This window comes from Neofelis nebulosa, chromosome 1 (genome assembly GCF_028018385.1).
Source record: "Neofelis nebulosa isolate mNeoNeb1 chromosome 1, mNeoNeb1.pri, whole genome shotgun sequence".
NCBI lineage: Eukaryota > Metazoa > Chordata > Mammalia > Carnivora > Felidae > Neofelis > Neofelis nebulosa.
In genome coordinates, this window is record NC_080782.1 from 89,025,420 (window position 1) to 89,049,457 (window position 24,038).

The 24,038-nt window shown below is 37.2% G+C and overlaps 1 long non-coding RNA gene across 1 annotated transcript in view; it reads right to left on the bottom strand.

Annotated features, from left to right (window-relative positions):
• The window catches only part of LOC131510428 (uncharacterized), a 39,485-nt gene extending 21,198 nt beyond the window's left edge, over positions 1-18,287 (bottom strand). Inside the window, exon 1 of the long non-coding RNA XR_009261054.1 lies at positions 18,135-18,287. This is a non-coding gene — a long non-coding RNA (uncharacterized LOC131510428). The remainder of the gene's footprint in view (positions 1-18,134) is intronic.
• Positions 18,288-24,038: the final 5,751 nt, after the last annotated feature.

The window sequence follows — 24,038 nt, forward strand, 5'->3', positions numbered from 1 at the left end:
ACAAGGTGTTTGTGTCAGGACCTAAAAAATGAAGGTCCTGAATTGATTGATATGTACCTGGCTGATAATGCTATATATATACCACATCAGTTTCTAGTGTTCTATTGTTTTCAGTAAACAATACTCACATTTTTATCATGTTTTTATAGTTTGCAAAGTGATTTCACATACAGTACCACATTGGGCCCTAAAGAAAATACAATGAGATGAGTAGGGTGGATTTTTGCCAATGTATACAGATGAAAAACCTAGATATCTGGAATGTGGCCATAAAATACCATGGCCACTTTAAATCTCCCTTCAGGTAAGGAGTGCAGGAGAAATAGAAGTTGACTGAGCATCTCAACCACAAGCAGTCATCGCTGAACACCAAGAGATTATTCCACAGAGCAAAGAAATCTGCTCTTTTAGTTTTCTCTATACCAAACGTTCTTTGGATTATTCTAGCAAGAGTCCCCAGTTCCAGGAATCTAAGTACAGGGTTTCCCCTGTATGTATCCACTTCCAGACAGCTTTTTTTGATTCTTACCAAAAAGTATGAAGGGAAGAAGGTGTATTCATCTGACTAGATTATATGGAACATCAGAAATTAGGTAGGGAGATGGCAGTGGTGGGACCTCTTAAAAACCTTTTGTTTGTTTTTTATTTATTTTATTTTACTGTTTTCTTTGTATTATTTTTTTCTTCAAAACCCTTTGAATTCTTTTATCACCAAACTGGTCCTGGTTAAATTAAAATCCAGTGCTGAATGGTAACAAAAGAAAACAATCTCACAGACACTGTATCTGAAGAGCTCTTTTAACGTCTAAGCACAGTGGAGAAATAGCGTGAGGACTTGCCTAAAGCAATTGCATCTTCAAGGTTAAGACAAAGTCTTGGTCACTGACCCACATTAACAATAGCTGAAAAAATCAGAAGCTAAGTAATGAAGTGACAGAAAAAGAAGGAAGAACAGAGGAAAGAAGACATGAAAAAGAAAACCAGGAGAAATGAACAAAGTACAAAGTAGAACTCCTCTTATTTTTTTCTATTTTGAAAAAACATCAGAAAGATATTTAACCATAGCTGTTGTACACAGGTTTAAAATGCAAGAATTAGCTACATACTAACATAAGTTATGAGTTTAAATCCAAGATCAGTGGCACATTTTTCATTTTGTAAATTTTAATTTGGAAATCTATGAGATGTGAGGATTGACCCTGGCAAAATGATGGAGATTTTTAAAAACTAAAATGTACCTAAATCCCTAAACAGAATTGTTTTAACATATTTTTAATATCGTATCTCTAAAATTAGGATAAAAAAATCATAGTGGGACAAGATGAAAAAAACGTTTCCATTTTAGGTAATGTAACACACGTGTTCTTCTGCATTCAGAAATACATTCTACTCACTGACTACATTTCATTTTCAATTTCATTGACATATGTTCAAGAAACCCAGTTTTAAGCATGTTCTTTTAGTAAAATGTCACTTTTGCACATGTATTCAATTTGCTTCCAGTTTTTCCCCCTATATGTTTTTCTTTCAGTTTAGTCACTGAGAGTCTTAAAAACTATGGAGGACTATTTTTTTCTCTGTCCCTGAGATGGGCTCTCGTCAAACTCAAGTTATGCATCTAAAAATTCAGTTGTAAGTAAATAAACACAACATTCACTATAAATAAAATAGAACAGTTAAAAATAATAACCTGGAGTTATCTTAATCCTTTATTCTACACAAGGCATTCAGTCAGTTGTCCTCCATTCCAGGATAGAGTGATTTTGGAATATGGTGATTTTGTACCTTACAGTGTATTTTAATAAATTTTTGCTGAATTGAGTTGAAATTGATCATGTCACATAAGCTATCTACCTGAGACAGATATCTTTGGGTCATTTATGTTGTTTTGATAACGGTATCCCCAATTTCGCCTTCCCACTCCATTTTTATCACGTGCATGATAGCAAAAAAAGGGAGGATAAAATCTTTATAGAGATGCTATGGCAAAATAGACAATTATAAAACTGAAATACTTTCTAGATGGATCCCATTTACTCTAGAAGAAAATATATTGCAGTTTACCTCTACTGCAAACAATTGTCGAGTAATATTTTGACATTAGTTTTGTCACCTGTCCTAAGTCACATGGTTTGTGGCACTGTTCGAGGTAGAATGTAAAAGTGGTGATGCTCACGTTATTCCTAACTGTATTGGCTTTAGCAAGAGAAGGTGGAAAATGGTTTTCCAGGGGTCATAAACGTCAGGGAGGGGATGAAGAGGGCTATCCCAATCTCTACATACTTCATGGTCAACTAAATGGTCCCAATTACCTGGATAATCCTGAAACCTATTGTTCAAATTCTGATTGGTGTATCCATTCTGATTGGTGATTGGTTGCTATATCCATTCTAATCAGTTCATTTACTTTTAACAGCTTTATTGAGGTAAAATGAACATATAACAAACTTCTTTTTTTAACTGTGTAATTATTTCATAAAGTTTATTTATTTATTTTGAGAGAGAGAGAGAGAGAGCGCGCGCGTGCACAGGAGGGGAAGAGAGAAAGAGGGAGACAAGAGAAAATCCCAAGCAGGCTCCACACAGTCAGTGCAGAGCCTGATGCAGGGCTCAAACCCATCAACCGTGAGATCATGACTGGAACTGAAATCAAGAATCAGACACTTAACTGAGATGCCCAGGCACCCCTTAACTGTATAATTCTTTAAGTTTTTCCATTTGTATACAACTGTGAAACCATCACCATAGTCAAGACAATGAATACATCCATCACTCCTGAAAGTTTCCTTATACCTCTTTCTAATTCCCACCTCTTGATCACTCCTTCAGACAACTACCAGTCAGCTTTCTGTCACTATATATTAATTTGAATTTCCTAGACTATTATATAAATAATTTGTACTCTTTTTTTTCTAGCTTCTCTCAGCATATTTAGGTTGCAATCCTTCCATATTGCAAAATGTGTCAGTGATTCATTTTTTTATATTGCTGTGTAGTATTCCATTGTTTTAATATACTATGGTGTTTATTCATTCACCTGTTGAAGGTAGAGCCATGCAGGTTAGACTTTAGATGCATGTACAGTTGTGATTGAGTTCTGCCTACTTTTCTAAGCCTGGTTCATCCTAATGTAAATCATATACGAAGTATTTCTGTGACAAAATATCAACACCTCAGGATTGGTAAACTATTACCCTTTTTTTCTTGAATTTAGGCTAGGTCTGTGTACTAAAACCATCGGTCATCTCTGTCAGTCAACCCTGAGGAAACAGTTTAGGAAAAACAGCTGATCTGAGAGACTTCAAGTTACTTAAAGCTTTCTCCTGAGTTTCATGGATTCTTCCCTTACTTGCTCTTTTGTTTCTATCTGTTTGAGGAAATTATCCAAAACGTAAGTGTTGGTAACTTTTTAAAAATAAAGATTAGGGGCGCCTGGGTGGCTCAGTCAGTTGGGTGTATGACTTCAGCTCGGGTCATGATCTTGGGGTTCATGAGTTCTAGCCCCGTGTCGGGCTCTGTGTTGCCAGCTCTGAGCCTGGAGCCTGCTTCAGATTCGGTGTCTCCCTCTCTCTCTGCCTCTCCCCACTTTCTCTCTCTCTCTCTCTCTCTCTCTCTCTCTCTCTCTCTCAAAGATAAATAAACGTTAAGAAAAAATTTAAAACAATAAATAAAAATTTAAAAATAAAAATATTAATTACAGCCTTATACCTGTAAGTCAGGAGTGAAAGATATATTTCATTAGGGGGAAAAAACTTCTGTTTTATTTTATAATTTTAAGAGGTATTTTTAAAACTAAGAGTAAAATTTCCTTTTGAAATTTGAAAAATCTGTTGGTGTTAATCTTCTAATTGGTTGAAGGGCATAGGACTGAGACGGGGCAGATTTCTAATTTCATTGATTGGCACTGTAGGAAAATGCTCATATTTCGCAGGTATACCATTATTAATGCCCAATCCTGTAGTCCTTTTTCATGCAGAACTCCCACTGGGAGTACCACATGAGAAAGAAATGTAGGATGAGACCCGATTATTATAATTCACAAGACTAATTATGACTTTGAGTTTTCCTGGATAAGCTAATTCTTTCTGCACCCTGGGATCAGTAAGCACGAAAGTAGTCTCACAAGGATTTCGCTGCATTTAACATTACATATATTTATAAATAAATCCAAAGACATTAAATAGCCCTTCAATTCTCTGCTATTTTCTTTGTGTTGTGTTTTTTAAATGATAAGAAAAAATTAAGTAAGACAATGCCACAGGTGTAGTTTCACTAAAAAATAAAAATAACAAATAAGCTACACACCAATCATGTCTTTTTTGGCATTGACTCACTTGTTTTAAACAGACTGTTTATTTTTGTTGGCATCACTGGTGAATAAGACTAAACAGGGACATGGGGAAAGCAAGGATTAAAGAAAACTTGAAAGAAAGGAGAACCTCAGACAAATAAGAGTTGGAAGGAAAAGAGAGAAAGAGAAAGGCTGTTGTAAGATAAAAAGACTGGCAGGAGGGGCTCTGCTTAATTTTCATTTTTATTTGTGGAGGGCTTTGTGAGTGACATAAAATGATGAGATATTCTTGAATGATTTGGAATCTGTTCTTGATTTTTTGGTGTGACAAATCTCACAAACACTGATTCCAGAGTTTTCTGTGATGCCACTATCAACAAATCCCTCCAACGGCCTTTTTTATTCAGTCACCCATTGTACATTTATCTGAGAGGGAATTTCTTTGTGTACTGAGTAATTTCCATGTTGTGAGGTTTCTTGTCTTCAGTTACCTCCAGTTTTATGCTTTAGTCAGAAAACTCACATAGCATTCAAAAAGGAAAACTCAAAGCAATATAGACTTTTGTGCCTCTTACAAAGAATTAGCGCTGTGTGCCCCTACCAATATAGCAATATATTATATAAGGTCAATACTCCTTTTCACATGCCTCTAATACAGATGCATTTTATGAGGTAGAACAGCAAACACTGAATCACTCTAGTAGAGATACACAAAACAAGTAATTATCGCTAGTTGCAGAAAAATAATTATGCAGTTGTGTGATGAAAACCAGTTTTTAACTGGGAGGAGAAATTCTACCAAAAGAGCATGTGGAAAAGCTAAATGTTGTGTTCTGGAAAATAAGCCATTCTATAAAACTTCCTAATGCAGCTGTATCATCCAGAAGAGGTACCATGCTTTTTTTTTTTTTTATAATAGCACATTGCATACTGCATGTAATGCAGTGTGCTCGTGTACAAGGCACACATAATTACTGCTATTTTCTGTTGGCTTTTCTGTCAAAATGACCATTTTCTTTATTATCAATTCATCTAATATTTTAGTAAGAATACCCTTTATTGTCATTTAATGCTTACCAGGTAGTCCTTGATTATGATTCAATAGACACCTAGGATCACTAGCCATTCTTATTTGGAGTCAGCTATTACTATCATAAATGTTATTGCATATTCTCTGTGTCCAAGATATATACAAAAGCATTTAGTATCAAAAAAAAAAAAAGCTAATGGGGCTTTATTTGTAATGCAGCATATTTTTCTTCACATTATATGGGACATCAACGAAATGTGTACGTTTCTACAGAAGGTACTTATCTCAAATGTCTACGGTGAGTCCCCACTGCTCTGACATATACCTAGCCCCCATTGAAGCCAAGAGGATTTTGTTTCCCTAATGTTAAGCATGGCTGTTCTGGGCCCTTTAACTAAATCCACTACCATGAATGAACTTAGAGCAGAAACAGCAAGTGCAGCTACATTTAGGCTTATATCAGCATTTCCGTTTAACACATTTTAAAACTACATTTAAGTAATGTGGAGGTTATGACATGAAGTGACAAAACCCAAGCATGTGAGCTGGATGAAACTATCTTTAGCCAGGCTTCCTGGGCCAATGTAGTGAAGTATATGGGCTAAAGAAAGAGGCTCGGCTTTGCCTCTGAATTTTCAGGAGTGTGAAGGCTCTTTTTAAAGTCTTCATATTAAACATATCTTATCTATACACCATAATGGCATCTGTGGCCAGCAAACAAGCCCGTGAAGCTTGAGGAAGTTTCCATCCTAATCCTTTTGATTGCTTCTTGCTGCTTCCTCCCCCTCCCCGCCCCCCACAGTTGCTTGTTGGACTCCATACATACCACTACAAAATGAAAAGAACAAGCAAACAAGACTTCCTTTGGGGCAATATCTGTGGTTGGTTTTAAGTGAAATATAACTTTTCTGAGCAAAGCTTTGAAACTGGTTTAGTAATTTGGGGCTAGGAAAGAACTGGTCAAGATAGGACCTTTAAAAATCCATTTTATAATATGATGACCAGTGCAAATAAATGACAAATACATCTGCATTTAGCATATCTGTACACATGTATCTATATACTCTTAGAAAATGTAGAAACCTTGATGCATGTACCTAGGGCTCTGTATTCATTTTAGCTTACTTATTATTACTAACATCTTTGGGACACCTATCAATTGTAAATCTGTCGTTATCTCTTCATTTCCTAATTAGTTCTAGAGCTTGATAGTAAATGCATATGTTGGTGTGGTATATCACTTTGCCTTTAATAATAAATTATTATACACCATATTCTAAATGTTTTGCTAGACTAATATTTTCCATCGACAATTTCAACGATGCAGTAAAATCAAATATATATTCTCAAATTGTGTATATTGGGGTTTTTAATAGATCCTAAATATCACTAAATATTTTGCTCTTTTACAAGTTATTTTGTTTTAAAAGGGGTAAAGTGTTCTTTTAAAACTTGGCAAAATAAACATTTGTTGCTAATCTCATCGCTTGTTTTGCTTTAAAGCATGTTAATGATTTTTCTGATTATTTAATATTAACAAGTGCTCTTTTAAAAAAGTAGATCTGCTCATTTGGGGTATTGGGTTTTAAATATAATGTTAAGATTAGTGTGATTAAGTACTTTGAATTCTTAAATAATCATTTTAACCACTTCTAACAAATTTAAGTTGAATGCTTTTAAAAGTTCTTCCAAAACCATCGTCGGTTTTATTTTGTAAAATCTGCTTCAAAAATTAGTCTACCACTGTGAATGAATTGCTTTTAATAGAGAGATTGGGGGAAAAAAAGGAAAGGGAGATTTAGGAGAAGAAAAATGTCAAGTGAATCAATATGATTAATTAAATTAAATGTGGATTTATAAAACTCATATTCATAGATTTACACAATATATTCACAGTGACATTTAAAACATGTTTTGAAAATCCCTAAATAAAGTCCCATGTACATGAAGATATTTTCCATCTTTAAGAAATAAAAAAAAACCCTTAACAACATAATAGAATTATACAACTTTACTGCCATCTCCTATACATTTCGATAGTTTTTTGACAGAAAAACCAGAACAATTTTAACATGTAAAAGTTTTAAAGAAAATTATATCCATTTTTGCTACTATCTAAGATGTTTATACTTAAGCCAATAGATAATCTTGACTACTAATGCAACACAAATAGTTTTTCTTGTTTTAAATTCACATCAAGGTCATTTTGATGTTAACCCATTAGGTCTACCTATATGGTGTTAACCCGTTAAGCTCGCTATGCTATTCTACTGGATGCCAAAATTGTTAAATTTAACAGGTCAAATATTTATGAAGAATGAATGTCAGTTTTTACAAGCTGTGAAATATGATGTGGAGGAAAGGAACTGGTTCTTAGGTTTCTGAAATTGCTTTTTAAAAATTCAGGTAATACAAAGATAAAAGTGGTACCTTAAACCTACTTGTAGAATTAACATCTATGAATGATAAAAATGACAACAGGGACATTAGCATGGCACAACAGCTAAAATAAGAGATTTGGAGAGAGTATTCAGGTTCAGACAGTACTTAATAGTGTGATTTGTACGCAAATCAATTTGACTTAAGAAAATGAACAGTCTTTAGGTATTAGTTCTGAGTTATAATTACTTCCATCCTCCCAAAAGTCTGTTAATGTTGGTGGGTTTCTCCCCCCAATCCTGTATGTTTCATATTAGTCTAAAATTTTTTCTTCCAGTTTTCATGAAGAGTATAGTATGTTGCTTTCACAAAAAATTCAGTCACAGCCCAAGCTATTTTAACAAATGACAATTTTTCCCCTGTAAAAAAGGCTCCAAGATAAAGATTTTTACATCACAGAAAAAAATGGAGGAAAATTGAGAGAATACTTTATTTCCTGTAGTAGCTTGCTATTGATGATGAAAAACAAGGAAACAAATGTAATTGGTAAAACAAACCCCAAGGGAAGTTTCAAGTATCTCAAACAGGGGAATATTCTTAGTTGTAAATAGCTCAGTTTTATTTCTAGAACCTAAAATATGTATCTCTGCCCCCCCCACCCCAATCTCGCTTCCAATTTCAATACTTCAGCCTTATCAGAGTAAACAAGCTATTGTTAGAATAGAAAACCCAGCTAGGTCTGAGGGCCTGCTGCCACTTCCCTCTCTTCCTAGCACAATCCAGTGCCAATAGCTTTTGGAAAAGGGAAGAAAGAAAGGTCTGCTACTGTGCTGTGTGGAAGCAAAGGGGCAGAGGGGCATCACTTCAATCTCTTGGCTCTGGTCCTTTCTCTCTCGCATCTCCAGAGAAAAGAGATGCTCTTCATTCACAAAACAAAACAAGAAAATCTCTATAATTATTTTTGGCTCAGCTCCATTGAAATGCATTCTCCTGGAAGCATCTCTGTTTTAGATTAAAACAATGCTTAGAATATTCATTCTTTGCTCTTTCTTTCTCACTCACCCTGCACGCCACCCCCAACCACCGCTCTCCCCCAGCCCACCTCATTTTTCTCTTGCTTGCTTATTTCCCAGCCTTGGTTTCTTTTGCTCTCTGTCACTGCCTTTGGTTGTATTTTCTTTTTCTCAATCATACCAAACTTAGGCCTTAGAGTTTGTTAGCATCGATACCTACAAGTGCAACCTAAGGTCTCCATGTTCAATGTCAGTTGGTCGACTCATAACCTCTGCCAACCAGGAAGTTTCCCCAATCCTGTGTCCATCATCATATTTTATGATGGTTGATTTGTGATCTGATGTTTCAAAGCAAAAAGTAGGTGATTTCTAGCCTTTTCCTGTTCATTAAAATTGGGAATAAAATTTACTTTCTCTTTCCTCTAGCCGTCTTCAACACACAGTCCTCAAAAGATGGATAAAATCTTCATTGTCCTTAGTAGGTGGTGGTTATTGAATTCCAGGGGTAAGGTATGGAAAATTTTTTAAATCTAAATTCCATCATTTAGTCACTGACAAAATTGAGCTCAAGAAATCAGAATATATCTATTAATTTTTTTTTTCTATCACCAACTTTACCTTTGGTTTTGTTTTCCTTAATAAGGGCAAAAACTTTTACCATTTCTCTTTTTGTTAAGGGAAAAAAATTACAGCAAATGGAATATAGAATTCCTGCTTGTGTGTGCATATTAATAAAAGTTATCTGCGCTATGAAACATGGGGTTCTCTTCTCTAAACAGTGGGTTCATTTGTGCCCTGATTTTTATTTATACTGACGTATTTTGTGGAATTCCAACTTCTTATACCTTTCAATTCTTGGCAGCTGTAGACAAAAGTTGCTGATTAACCTTTCGTAGACAGAGGTAGATCTGATACCTACTTTGATGAGCATTATGTGTTTTTCTATTTCTCACTTTCTCATTGGAATAATTAATTTGTGCTCATTTCAAATTCTTGGTTGTTAGCAAAGGCATCCAACCTTAGTACCTATCACCCATGGAATGTATCCTATTTAGGGGTGCCTTCTTGCTCCTTTGAACAATGAATGTTTTGTGTGGAGACTGTAATCACATATAAGTAAGAAGTAGCCTTCCTGCACTATCTTGACAAGCAAAACAAAATCCTGACAGTTGCCCAGATGTGAAAGGTCTCTGGGATTTCCTATCTGCCCAATAACACTAAAGTAATCTTGTAAACATGTATTTAAAAGAGTTTGAGAATCTATTTCTAAGCCCTCACAAGAACCCTGATTACTGAACTCTATTTGGTTTACCAAGTAGAGAGAAAGAAAAGAAAAAAAAAAAAGAAAAAAAAAAGGAAAACCACACACACTGCAATTAATTACACTGTAAACATTTAATAAATATTCTTTCTTTCTATCCTTGCCCTTTTCAAAAGGAAAGGTGGTAATTTACATGTGCTATGCCTTTTTCTTCTCATTGTTTTATTTCTTTTCTTCCTGGCTTTCTTTAACTTGTGTAGAAAAGAGGTGGACATGTTTGAGGAGATAGAAATGTTTACCTAGTACATTTATTTTGTCATATAATAAAACAGCCTAGGCACCTTCTACTTTGTCTTAGAAGCTTTGTTAAACCACTAGTTCTGGAAGCTGCATTTTAATTACAAAATATTGTAAAGGAAATACAGTAGGAATACACAATCCTTGATTCTCAGCCAAATGAGAGGAAGTTTAATAGCAATGTATAGTTGCAGGAATGGTTATGTTGGGGATCCATATGCATTTTCAACTCACACATTCAGGCAGTGCAATAAAGCAGGGAAAAAACAGCTGATACACAAAAGGGACCGTCTAGACAGTACCCCATCAGTCTGGCTAAATTTGGTGCTGGCATTCCCAATGGGATTGTAATATAATTGTTCTGGTGTCTGCGTTCATTCCCCCTGTCAAACACCATTCCAAATATATATCCTTCTCCCCCCAACCCTTTTCCTTCCATAAATGTGAAGCCCAAATTGTGCCATGCTAGAGAGAGTGTTAGATGGCCCAACACCAAGAAAATGTTATAATTTAGCAAAATCACATTGTTCACTTTCTTAAAAAAAAAAATCCCTGTTACTTCCTAAGTCCAAACAGAATTAATTCCACTCAGATTTTGATAATTTAAATTAGAACATGGAAAAATTTACATGCAAATACAAATAACCTTGAAATATTGAGCACTTCAGATGAAAGTAAATAGACCTTTTTACTCCTTTATATTTATTAACCTTTGTTAGAAAATTTAACAGAAATCAGAGATGTGAAAGTGTAATGATGGACATGGATCATAAATTCTAATGAAGGAAAGGCTAATGAAAAAATGTTAAGCAAAAGCACTGAAAAAATGTAAATTGTGTATTTTTTCTTTCTTGGGTTTAAAAGCCATAATATTTTTTGGTATCTAGCCATCTTTTGAAAGTTAAATTTCTGTTAATTTATATATGAATGCTTCAATTTTTTTGGCTTTTTAAAGGAGAAACCAGAAATATTGATTCAGTGACTTGTGGTAATTATCAGCTAATATTTTCTAAATATTCTGGTTTAAGACATCATGAAAATGAAAAGCACTACTTACAGAGTAAAATAAGCTAAACATCCTATCATTAAAATGAATAATGCATACATTATTGATGAAAATGCTTATAATCTAAAAACTTCCACACCATTGAAATTTAGGTAGTCAGATTTATTTTCAAGAAAAATGCAGATTTTGGGATTGCCATATGAAACAATAACCAAATACACTTACTTTATTTTCTGTTCCAAAGTGTCACCTCTGGGCATTGTTTAGATATTAAAATTGACCAGGAAATGTATTTTTAAAATTTTTTTTTTAATTCCAAGAAAAATTATCTTGAGAAAGAGGCTGGGCTGTTTTGTTTTATTAATTATGGGTGTATATTTGTACTTCCTGTTTGGAGGTTAGTAATCCTTTCTCTGATCCTATAGAAAGAATTTGTGTCCCATCTCAGCAGTTTTGAGATGCTAGGTAGACTAGGATCTCAAGTGAGTTAACAAAGTCCGCACCCTCATCAGGGACCACTCTAGAGCAAATTCAAAGGAAATACTTCAGGCACTAGATCCTGGCTTTATCCAACTTTAGGAGGCTGAGAGAGTGGTACACCAACCAAGACTGGGCTAACGAGAAATGGCTGTTCCAGGAAGAAGCAAGACACAGGGCCTCAACCCGCACAAAGACAGAGCACAATTGCACAGAAAATCACCACCAAAGCAATCAGGAAATATTCAGATACATTTTACAGAGGTCTTAAAATTCTCATGTAAAAATGAATGATGAAAGATTATAGAATTCTTAAAATTCTCACGTGGAAAAATAAGATTAAGAGATTGTGTCTTCTCATTTTTAATTTTTAAAGGTAGCGACTTCATATTTTTTTCCTTCTTTGTATGACATTTTTCTTCCGACTTTGTACATGGGTATGAGAAACAGGTCGTTTAAAAAAGACAAAATAATGATATTTGAACAGTGATTGCCTAGAACAGGGTGGTTTGCTTGTGATTGCTTTTTAATCACTTTATTTTATTTTTTTACATTATGTACAGGCGGAAAGTGAAAGAAAGGCAGGCTGTAGGCCTCTCTGAGATGAAACAGTGTGGCAAAATCTGAGTTTTATACTTGATTCTCAAACTATTGAATAATATCCTATGAGACCTCTTAGGTCTTAACTGGATTAAAATGAATATATTTGTGCTCTGGCTCTTTTCAGCTAACTAATGTGCATGTGAATTGATAGTGTGCGAGGGAGCCGGTGAGAGCAAGTGTATGTGACACAGGGAAAGGATGAGGGCTCCGGGCTGAGGGTGACTATGAAGGAGCGTGCAGGAGGGTGTGGGCTGCCTCCAAGAGTGAGAGCAATGAAAATTAGCAGGCCTTGGGGTCTGGTGCATTTTGTCGAGAGCCAGAAGAGAAGCTTAGCTGGGAGATGAGGAGGGAGGGGAAGCATGGTGAAGGGAGGGAGGGGAAGGGGGTGTGGCGTGTGCGTGTGCGTGTGTGTGCGCGTGTGTGTTGGCTCTGAGATGTCAGTTATGGCTGAGCCTTGGGTTTTTGTTTTGTCGGTTCCTAGCGTAAATAGGCTGGAATCTCAGGTTCAGGTTGGAGTGCGTGCAAAGGCATCATCGTTCGAGTTTCTTTTTCTGGCCCTTCGCTAGGGCTGCTGCTCCGAACATCGCCGCTGCTGCAGAGCAGTGGGGGGAGCAGCAAGGGATGGGGGTCTGTCTGCAGCTGCCCCTCTCACACTTGAATAAAAGAACTTTTTTTCAGGGGTAGGGAAGCTGTGAATACCTTTCCCAATAAGAGATGAGGCATATTGAAAACTATATTAAATTACCCTGATTAACAATTTAGCCACGAACAGGGGAGCTTTGGGAGATCTCTATAGGCAGGACTGGGGGCTATTCATGCCAGCAGCTAAGAGGTCGAAAGGTTTCTGAAGTTCACAGGCTCAGAGCCTTTGTTATGCTAACAGACAATCTCAAATCAGCTGCCTAGTGGAGTGTGAAATATAAATGATTCCTTGAGAACTTCCAATAAGTTGTCACTCTTGCTCTCCAAATACCGGGACAGGCTGCTAATTTCTAGCAGGCCCTTTTGCAACATCGCTAGCCCTAAATGAATGCCTTTGTAGTTCAAATAATCTTTTCAAGGGAGCTGTCCTATCATCATAGCCCAAATGCATCTTGGTTTTGACTATTAAATGAAAATCAGGGCTCAGCAGTGCTTGACTTTTCCAAGCGGTCCGATGTTTGGGAAGGGTGGCGGCAGCTCTCATGCACAACAAGTTAGCACCCACTGCAGGAGGGCCAGGGCATTAATAACAGCTCGAGGCCCCAGGAGCTACCCCAACTCTCACCCCCACTCCCTACCAGGAACAATGCTCTGGGAGAGATTTACGTGGCTTCCCTCAGGCTAGACTACCTTCCTCTTTCAACCACACCAACATCTCTCTGATTTATGGACCCTCTGTCCAAGAGGACAGCCAGCTGACCTGCGAGCATCTGACTGGTCACTTCGAAGCATCAGCTTTGGAGATGGATGTATTCATTCTTCAGGGCATGCAAGGCCAAGGGGAAGAGGGCAAGGTGTGTGTGTCCAGGCTGTGCCCCTGGTATCAGATGCTTGTGGATATTATTTTATCATTTTCCCATAAGGAAGATAGGAACATGGCTTCTGATCTTGGGTGTGACCCATTGAGCATGTCCAGATGGATAGAAAGAGGTCCTGGTCCTCTGAGTCTGAATTACAAAGCTTTTTAAATGAGGAAAACCACTTCCCATTCCAAAACCAACACAAGTTGGAGGCAGTGGGAATGAGAATCTATCTGGGAAAGCATGTGCCCAAATTAAACATTCTACTAAGAAAGGACAAAGCTAATTTATACAAATAAAGAAAACACATGAAAGAGAGGACAGAAACCAAGGAAATTAGAAATCCGTCTCCATCGGTCTTGCCAAAGGAAGGTCTTGCCTTAACAGTAATAATTTAGGTCCTAAAAATGTTGATATTTCTGACTCTATGTGCTCTGCTTCTTTGCTGAAATACAAAAAAGTCCATGATATCACAGAAGTCTCTGGGTTTTTTTTTTTCCAGACAGAGCAGGTTTGATTTTTGTCAGAGAATTGGGGGGGAAAAAAACAAATGGGCTGTATTTCTTAATATATTCCTAAGGTAAGTTTATAAACTTATAAATGTACAAAAACAATATATTTTAATACACCCTTAGGTAACTTCATAAATCTTGATGATGCAGCTCTACAGAAAAACCAAAAGCCTAATTCCCCTTCATCTTCTTCCTCTAACTACGATTTAAAATACTACACCAAAAGTGTTTGGGGGAGTTCATTTTGATTGGTATAGAAACTGGTGTAAGTAAACACTTTTTTTTTTTTTTTTTGCTTTGGATATACCAAGACTTATCACTATATATTGATAATTAAATATAAAAAAGCAGTAGTATAACTTACACCAATTTTGAAATGACCTAGCTTACATGTTTAAATCTTATTTTTAAAAAAGCCAGGACACAAAATACAATAGGAAAGGACTCTGGGATTCCACTCAGAGAATCTGGCCGTCAGAATAGGAGAGAGTGTTTAGTAATCAGGTCATTATTTGTCTTTCAAATCCGTATTTGTTTCACTCAGTAAAACAATCTGCAAATAATATTGGCTAGAAAAATTAGTTCAGATTACTGACATTGAAGGAGTAAAAATAAAGTTTGTGGTTTCTTCTGCCAAATACCAGAATTAGATACTAATTTGTTACTGATCCCCTCACACCCTTTTCAGAGGGACTTAGGATCCTGGATATCCTTATTTCAGAGATAGCAGAATGATTGGCTTCGGATGCACTTCTAATTAATTACACACAGAAAGGCAATAGCTCCAAGTTCAGTGGATCTGACACAACTTGCTTAAATTTAACTTTTCATCCCCTCTCCGTTTAAAAAATTTTAATTAATATGAAACTATAAGCATCTACATGTTATTGACACATGCTGGATATTCAGAAAAGAAACACCTTCTCTGTGCTTCCGAATACTTATTTTACCACTTCCAAGTGTCCTCTCTCTTTCCCGTCTTTAACACATCAAAACAGGGAAGAAAGCGCTTTTGTGTTATAACTACAGAGAAAACATTTGAGAATGTGTCAATGCTGTGAATACCAGCACCAGTTTGGGGGTTGGTTTGTTTTTCCCCCTGCCGTGGTATTTCTTTTCCCTTTGCTTTTGCAGTCTTTAAACTCTGACCACTTTGAGAAAAGCAATGGTTGAAATGAAAAGTTAGGACAAATTGTGTTAAACCTGTGTGTTGCCAGAATATGAGCATGATGAAAGCAGTGTTAGGACATAACAGACCCAGAGCAGCTCTCCACACACAGAAAATTAAAATAAAAAATAAAAAGCTGGTCTTTTTCCTTTTTTTTTTACTTTCTTAAATACTTAAGACCTGAGAGAAAAGGAATCCCTATTTAAAAAAAAAAAACAAAAAACAAAAAACAACTTTCCAAGGTCGCCATTTCTCCAGATTGGGGGTATCTGAATGCGTGTGTTTGTGTATGTGCATGTGAGAGTGTGTTTGGAGAGAAAAGAAAGAATGGGGGAGGAGGAAGGGCAGATAACTTTACTGACATATTAATTCTTTAGATAGTAGTAAATGAATGGTCCAAATAGACATTTGTTTCCCTTAATAGGTTTTGTACAGGTCTCTTACAAGCTGTGGCATATGCTTCATTTATATGTATATTTATTTAGAAGGATTGAGAATAATAGGTGTAGTTTGTCTATAGTCACAGTTATTATTTAAAGTCCAAAGAGGTTACAACTTTTTTCTACCCCAAACACGAATACAAAGGTCTCTTGTATGTGCTTCCTTGCATTACGTTCAAGGCCAATTAAAAATAAAGGTAATATTCTAACTCTCGAGCCTTGGGAGGAGAAAGGAGGCTAAAAGGCAAAATGACTCCAAGATGGCTGCCTCTTCCTTCTTCCCCCTCCTTTCTGCCTATTTTCCACATAGAAATTAATGTAATATTTTGTTTAGAAATCACATTGTAGGTCATTTGCAAATGAGGCAGCCTCGGAGGCACCAGTATCTGCCTAGAATACTCTCACGATGCCATCGAGGTATGGAGAGATTAAAATGCAAACATTCAAATGTATTTAGATTTGTACACAGTGGCTAGACTCACACACATACACACTTGAATGTATGAACAACACACACAGCTGCAAATGGAATAAAGGGCTGAAATCCTTCTTAATTCTTAGGACAGAGGGCAAAGGAGGGCGCCAGGCCACCTCCTTCCTCCCCAAAGGTTCGAAAATACCCTGTTCATGGTCTGGATTCGATTTTTTAAAAAAGATATATCTTTCTGATGACTCTCTCATTAGGCAGACTTCTAAAGTCTGGGGAGACAAGATTTCCATAAATTATCTCTCTAACTCATCTCATGCTGGTACAAAATGCAACGCTAAAATTGTTTTTTTTTTTTTTTACTTTTGCATTTTTTTAAAAGAGAATAGCAAGCTAACCAGCTTCCTGACTAACATGTTAAAGGATTAAGATCACTGGTAATTACTGCTATTAATTATAATAAATATATATTCTCAGTGATAAAATCCCACCCATAAAGCTAAACTAAAATCATGTCGAGAATAAATAAAAGTATATTTGGGGCTTTATAACAGATTTATAGCAGGTTACTCTCTAGACTGAAGTGCACTAGGCATAGAACAAAGCAAATGGTTTAGTTCCTATAGGAAATATATTAAAAAGGAAAAAAAAAGAAAAAAGCCCACAACCCTTTATCTAAAAGCCATCAGGGACAAGCACTCAATACAAGTTAACAAGCAGGAACTGATAAGATAACATTTATATGAGGTCAGAAGTCAAATGCCAGTCAAAGGCTTTTAACCTCTTGGGTCATAAACAGGAATAGTTAAAAGTGAGAGGTAGTTATTTATCGGATATTAAGGGTACCTGATCATTGCCAGAGAATCACCAATGATGAAACTAATTAGGATTTATAGAAAAAGAACTTTGTAGCTGTTCAAAGAAAATTAACCTACAAACCCATCATTCTGCAATTGGTAGAGAGAAAAACAAACAAAAAAACCCACCCTTCTTTTGAGGGGGAAAAGAAATCTAGCAATTTAAACAGATTTAGTAACAAAATCTCTCTCAGAAACAATATTTAAAGTTAATGTATATATTGATTAATATATGGTAAATGATAGACCTTGTAAATTCTGTATTAACCATCTTAAAACAAAAAGAAGCATCACATAATTTATTTTCAATTTTTGTTCTTTTTCTTTTATTCCCTCCTTCACACCTCCTAAATTAGACAGGATATAACTCCGATTTCACAATACTTCTTGCCCTCAGAATGCCGTCATTTATAAATTTAAAAATATATATGTATTCTAATAGCAATTATTTGAAAACATCAGAATATCGAAACTGCTTAATTAAAATTTTATCTTCATCTATCCAGAGAAACAGATGTCTCTTCCTTTATTTGCTGTCAGGATATTTTCCTTTGTTTTGATTTTTGTCCTTTTTGTCTTTTTTTTAGGTTCACATTCCAAACAGTTCTTGGTCTCAGAGTCCATGCTGGCTTATATTTTCAAAGCATACCACCCCCCCCCTTTTTTTTCTCTTTTGCAATAAAAGAAAGCAGATCTAGATATTTCTTTCTAGAGAGAGATAGAGGGATTGTTGTTAGGCCTGCTAAGGCCCACTGTTTCTTTAAACAGAGTCCACAATACACTAGGCGAACATTGTGGATTTAAAATGCTTTTAAATATTTATCAGAAGTATTTTATCATCATATTCAAATGACACCTGGAGTGCACTCACCTTTATTGACAATCTCTGTTCTGAAAGTCCATTTGCTTCCTTAAAGCCCCCCAAGCAGAACAAGGACTACCCGTTTTCATTCAGTTAATGTTTAGTAAAAAACCAAGCAACCTTAATCAGCATGCTGATTGCATCGTCAACTAACAAATAATTTACTACTCTGAGCATTGCATTCCATTAAAAGCTCATTAAATTTTCTGTTCTCCAATGGGAGGTTTAGCTTTTGAACTGCATGCTTTTGCTTCGAATGATCATTTATTCAATTTTTGCAAAATGTTGTGTTGTTTTTTTTTTCTTCCTAAAGTATAGGTGAGCATTTCAATACCTATAGACTACAGGCATATGGAAACACAGTTCAGGGTTTGAGAATGTTCCATTTGATTTATAGACTCTGTTTAATAAAAATTCAACATAATCTCTTGCACTTTTAGAAAATCCTGAAATCACTGAGTATATCTGTGCTTATGTGTGACCCAAACATAGCCTCAGGAATATTAATACATAATATAAAATATCAAATCCCCTTTTTAGAGCTTCGACTTTCCTTTTCCACGTATTACAGCTATTGCTATTTTTAGGATTTTTATCCTTATAAATAGCTGTTTTCTATTGATTCAAAAAGGAGCATGACACCACAAAGATCTTACCATATTTGATGCCAAACTTAATACCTTGGGTGTGTGTGGGGTGGGGTGGGGGGGTGGCTAGTTACCCAAAGAAATCCACATTTTCCGGGGTTTACACATTTTTTACAAACTCACAATCCCCTGAATTATTTTCATGCCCAGACTCAACTAGGAAAGAGTATATTTATTATTTTTAATTTAGGCAAATGTAGGAAAATATCGGCCCCCAAATTAACATGCATCTTTGGATTGCTAATTGTGCTCATTGCAAATTTGGGTCATTTTGCATGAGTGATTCTAATGTAGGTCTGAGATTGCCATGCAGCGCAGTGGATTCCTGATTCCCCGCGCTAATCCTGAACTCGGTGATTGTGTCAGGTGCAGTTCTGTATGCTCTAGCAGCTGGCTCATCCTCATCAATGCAAATAAGGCAACTCCTACAATCAGAGCCTTGTGAGTGTGAGGCCTGATTGCTGAGGGCAGGCTAAAGCACTACACAGACTCTCACTTTCAAATCACGCTAAGTGACAAGACAACTGCAATGTCCCTCCAGTTCAAAATCAACCTTTTGAAAACAAAACAAGAAGAGGATGGCTACAAAGAAGAGGAAAACCCCAGTGTTTGGGAAATGGACTTGTTTAGATGGGCTTTATTTAGATACAGAGGTAATCTAAAGTGCATTTCAACAAATGATTCTCTACCTCCTATTCTGTCCGAGATACTTTGTTTTAAGGGTTGCAGAGGTGAGGGAGATACAGTCCCTGCCTTCAGAGAACCCTACCGTTTGATGGCAGAAGATCATAAAGAGGAAGATAATAACATAATTGTTATTAAGGTGCAGTCACCAAAATCTTAAATGAAAGCCGTAAAACATATTTTTACAGGAAGTTTTTAGAGATCGCATTAAGGCATGGATGTCAAGAGCAAGACTTTTAGAAGCTTCGGGTTCAAATCCCAGCTTTGCCACATACTTGATCAAGTTATGTCACCTTTCCACAGCCTTAATGTCATCCTCTGCAAAGTGATGGTGACAGAAGGACCTACCTTCCAGGTGTCTTAGAAGAAGGAACTGCATAACATGCTTGCCACAGTGCTTGGCACATAGTAAGTGCTCAGTAATGTCAGCTGCAATTATTATTTCCTCCCTGGCATACAAAGAAGGCGGGGGGGGGGGTCCAAAAATAATAATGTGCCACAGTTTGAAAAGCATTTGTTTGATCTGTCTCTAAATTCCCATTTTTCATGTAGCGCTAACCCTGCAGAAGTGAAAATACTGTAAATGTGAAAAAGCCCTGCATCTCTCAGTGGTGTCTGGACAACCCTGGCAACTCAGAACATGAAGGAGAGAACAAGAAATCCCTGTGCTTTTCCTTTTCTTCCTTTCCAAACACGTGTGCAGACTTCCCCTGCATTTCAGCCCCACCCTCTTTATTTTACTGCCTAATCTATAAAGGAGGATTAACAGCAGCACGCTGCTTTGGCACAGAGCAGATTCTGGGTGAGGACCTGTAGGTAGAGTCTAATGAATACAATTTTCTGGGACGGTGAGTGCATATTTTTAGCTACATGCTGGGCTCCAGCGTTGGCTCTTGAGACAGATGAAGAGATCCTTTGATCAGACTTGGGTGTTGCTCCAAAAAGAACCTTTTTTTAGGAAGTAGTTGGGGGAAAATGTCTTCTGTTTCCCTTATTCCTAATTTGTACTGTATAGATTCAGATTCCAGATAACTGGTCCCAGTAAGTTGCATTACAACACTGAGAATTGTGAGGTGTAGTGGTCCTGGGCGCCAGTGAACAGATCCACTTTCTGGCAAAATAGGATGGCTGGTACCTCAAGTGTGTGGTTGCCATCCTTCCTCCCTTGGAGAGTAAGCTAGAGGTAGTTAACCCTCCTGGGGGAGGCTTGGCCTAGACAACATCATAGACACCATATCCCCCCTGGAGTTACCAAACAATAAAACTGCTTTCTTTGCCAAATAGAAAGAATGGTCTGGAGTTGGATATTAGCAAACAGCAAACCCTGTAAAGAAGAAAGGGAGGGAAGGAGGGAGGGAAAAGAAACAAAGGAGAATAGAAGGGAGGATGGAGGAAAAGAAGGAAAATTGCATGAAAAGAAGGCAGAAAACAAGGTCTTTTCTGCTTTCGTTTGCCAGGGACAAGGCAGCCATCCAATCTTGTCTTGATTTTAGTGCCATGGCGAGGATGGGGCAGCGGAGACGGGGTTTTGATGCAATGCCAAGCGGGGCAGGGATGAGGCGCCAGGTCTGTGGAAATGCTGAGACTTTAAGACCTTGGCACTGGGAGAGTGTGAGCAAGATGGTAAGTGATTTGATCTCTCACATTCCTACTCAGGACCCTCTCCTTCTCTTTCTAATAGGATTAACAGATATTTTCCTAAGCAGAAATCAAAATGTGTCAAATCATCTGAGACAGTCAATTTGTTCACAATGCCCACATTCTTGCCGTACGGATGCAGCACTATTCAAAAACAGTTTTATTTCAAGAGATACAATGCAGCAGAGAGGTAAACATTTATCTTCATAATCTTACACTCCTTTCAGACTGTTTAATTTTTCCCCGTGATTTTCCCCTCCTCTTTCACTCCACCCCCAAGCTCAGCTTCAAAACATTTAGTACAAAAAAGACATGACTTCCCCAGAGGATTTGGGTCTCAGTGATCCTGATGATGCAACGTGTGCTCTCCATTATCCCTGGGAGCTCCCCAGATCTGTTCCCGCACCCTGCCTCACTGCTTCTGTTGTCCCTGGGTCTGTGTCACTTACAAATCCGCTTCAAGCACCTGTGCAGGTTACCTCCGCCTCTTCCTCCTACCTCATTCCCAGTTAGCAGGACTCGTTCCCCACTCCACCCCACCTCCACTCCTTTTTCTCTTACTGCTGTTTTTGCTACTATCATTGTCCCCACCAGCACAGCCCTCTGCAGCTTCTCCTGAAGGAGACATTAAGTTGCCTTCCTTTGTGCTACCTTAAAACTCCAGCTGCCTTTGAACACAAGGACCAGTGTCACCTTTGGAACAATGAATAAAAGTAGTTGGATCGGGATTCCAACTTCACATTGTTGGCATTCCTGAAAATCTCATGCATTTTCATTCCTCCCCCCCCTCCTTCTCCTTGAGACCCCCTAAGATAGCTGCAATTAGAAGCTCCGAAATGAATAGAAACAATAGCTACTGGTATATTTTATTATTTTATTCTTAGGATGTGAATAATAGACATTTAGCGGGTGGAATAAAGTCTCATTTTTTCCCCTTTCTGTTACCATTTGTATATTCAGTACACATGTATAGGTAGTTTTTTTTTTTTTCTTTTTAAGTGGATTGCTGACAGCGTTTTCTGCAATAACATATTTTCCATTGATGTATTTTAGGTGTCTGTTTAACCATAATGCTCTTTGTGATCATGGTGCCAAAATATAATGAATTTGCCCATTCTACCTAGAAAGGCCTCTCCACCAGTTTCTCTTGCCCCCTGTTAAAATCCTCTTCCTCCTGCAGGATCCAGCTCACACCATATCTCCTCCAGGAAATAGTCCCAGATCCTCCCAGGAGATTTCTTCTCCGTCCCTCTCGCCACTTCCCATTTCAGGTCTTCTGCCTCTGCTCCGATCCGAGTTCACGTTATACTCCAGCTAGTGTTAGTGCCTGTCTGCAAAAATTAGGCTATGGGGCTTGGAGGACAAAGATGTCCTCCTTTCTGGACTCTTGCCGCTCCTAGAAGAGTGTCTGGCACAGTAGAAGGGAGCTATCACCTGAGGATGATGAACAGTGGATGACCGCCAAGCCTTCCCAGCCCGACAGAAGCCCACCGATTCCTGTCGGGGGTACTTCTGGAGGTGGGGAAATGAAGCCACTCCTGGCCCACTTCTCCCACCCCATTTCCACTTGTATTTGACAATGATTCTGAGACTTCCTCACATTAGAATTTTTAATATTTTTTCATCTAAGTGCTCATCTTTAGTAAATACATAACTAGATGGATTGTGAAGTGAGGGAATTAAAAAGTACTATCTTATATCTGAACAAATAAATCATTTATATTAGCTCTTCTCCTTCTAGGCTGGTTTGGAATTGGCAACAAATACCGAGGCATCAGTACTCGTTGACATCCGGCATTCATTTATTTATTTATTTTTTTAAGTGCTCTGACAAGTTGTTTACCGTGAGCCAAATGTCAATTAGTGCTGGCCTGAAAAGGAGTTCCTGTGCTACATCTGTTTGTAGTTAGTCCTGGAGTCATCCTGATTATTTTGGCTTTTATTTGAATGAGGTATTTATCTTCCAAGACTCACCACCACCACCACCACCACCACAAAATCCCACTTAGTATTTTAACATTTGCTTAAAACCATACTTTGCTGGCAACCCTATCATTTCAGTGTTGAATTTTTTCTCCTGATAAGGCAAATGACACTTTAGCCTTAGTTAATGTAAAACAGGAAGGTGTTAATCTCATTTTCAACATGTCAGCTCTTCCAGGTAGAGTATTAATACGCAAGATCTCCTGCTGGCAGACTCAACAGAATCTTTCTGGCCGTGAAGTGAAGTCCAAACCTGGTAATTTTTGCTTTCCTTTATTGTATGTGCTCAGGTCTGCTTCATTCATTGCAAAAGATATATCACTAGCTAAATGCATATAAAGAAACAAAGGGATGTTTGCAAACTATTGACTTAACTCTGTACTCAGACATTCTGATAGGTTTGCTGTAAAATATTAATACGCTACAAACATTTAGGTATGTTTGATAAGAAAAGCAACGAGAGGGATGCCTGGGTGGCTCAGTGGATTGTGCGTCCAAGTCTTGATTTCGAATCGGGTCATGATCTCACTGGTTCGTGGGATCCAGTCTCCACTGTCAGTACAGAGCTTGCTTGGGATTTTCTGTCTCCCTCTCTCTCTGCTCCTCCCCCATTAGTGTGCAGTCTTTCTCTTTCTCTCTCTCTCTTTCTCAAAATAAATAAATAAACTTAAAAATTTTGTAGAAAAAATAAATAAACAGCAACTAGGTAAGGCATATTTAAAAGACCCTCTGAGATCTATAATTTTGCATTAGAGAACTACAGTCCAATGTTACCATTTGCTTTGTTTACTTTCTTAAAAACAATAATTGTAAATATTTAAACAAGGAAAAGTGTGGACTGTGTTGCAGCAGGTGTTACAATATTCCAAATCCCACAAGAAAATTTATAGTCTTGAATAATGTGGGAATCGAACTTTTTATTTTCTTCTTCAGGGTGTAGGTATGAAAGGGAACAAGGTTT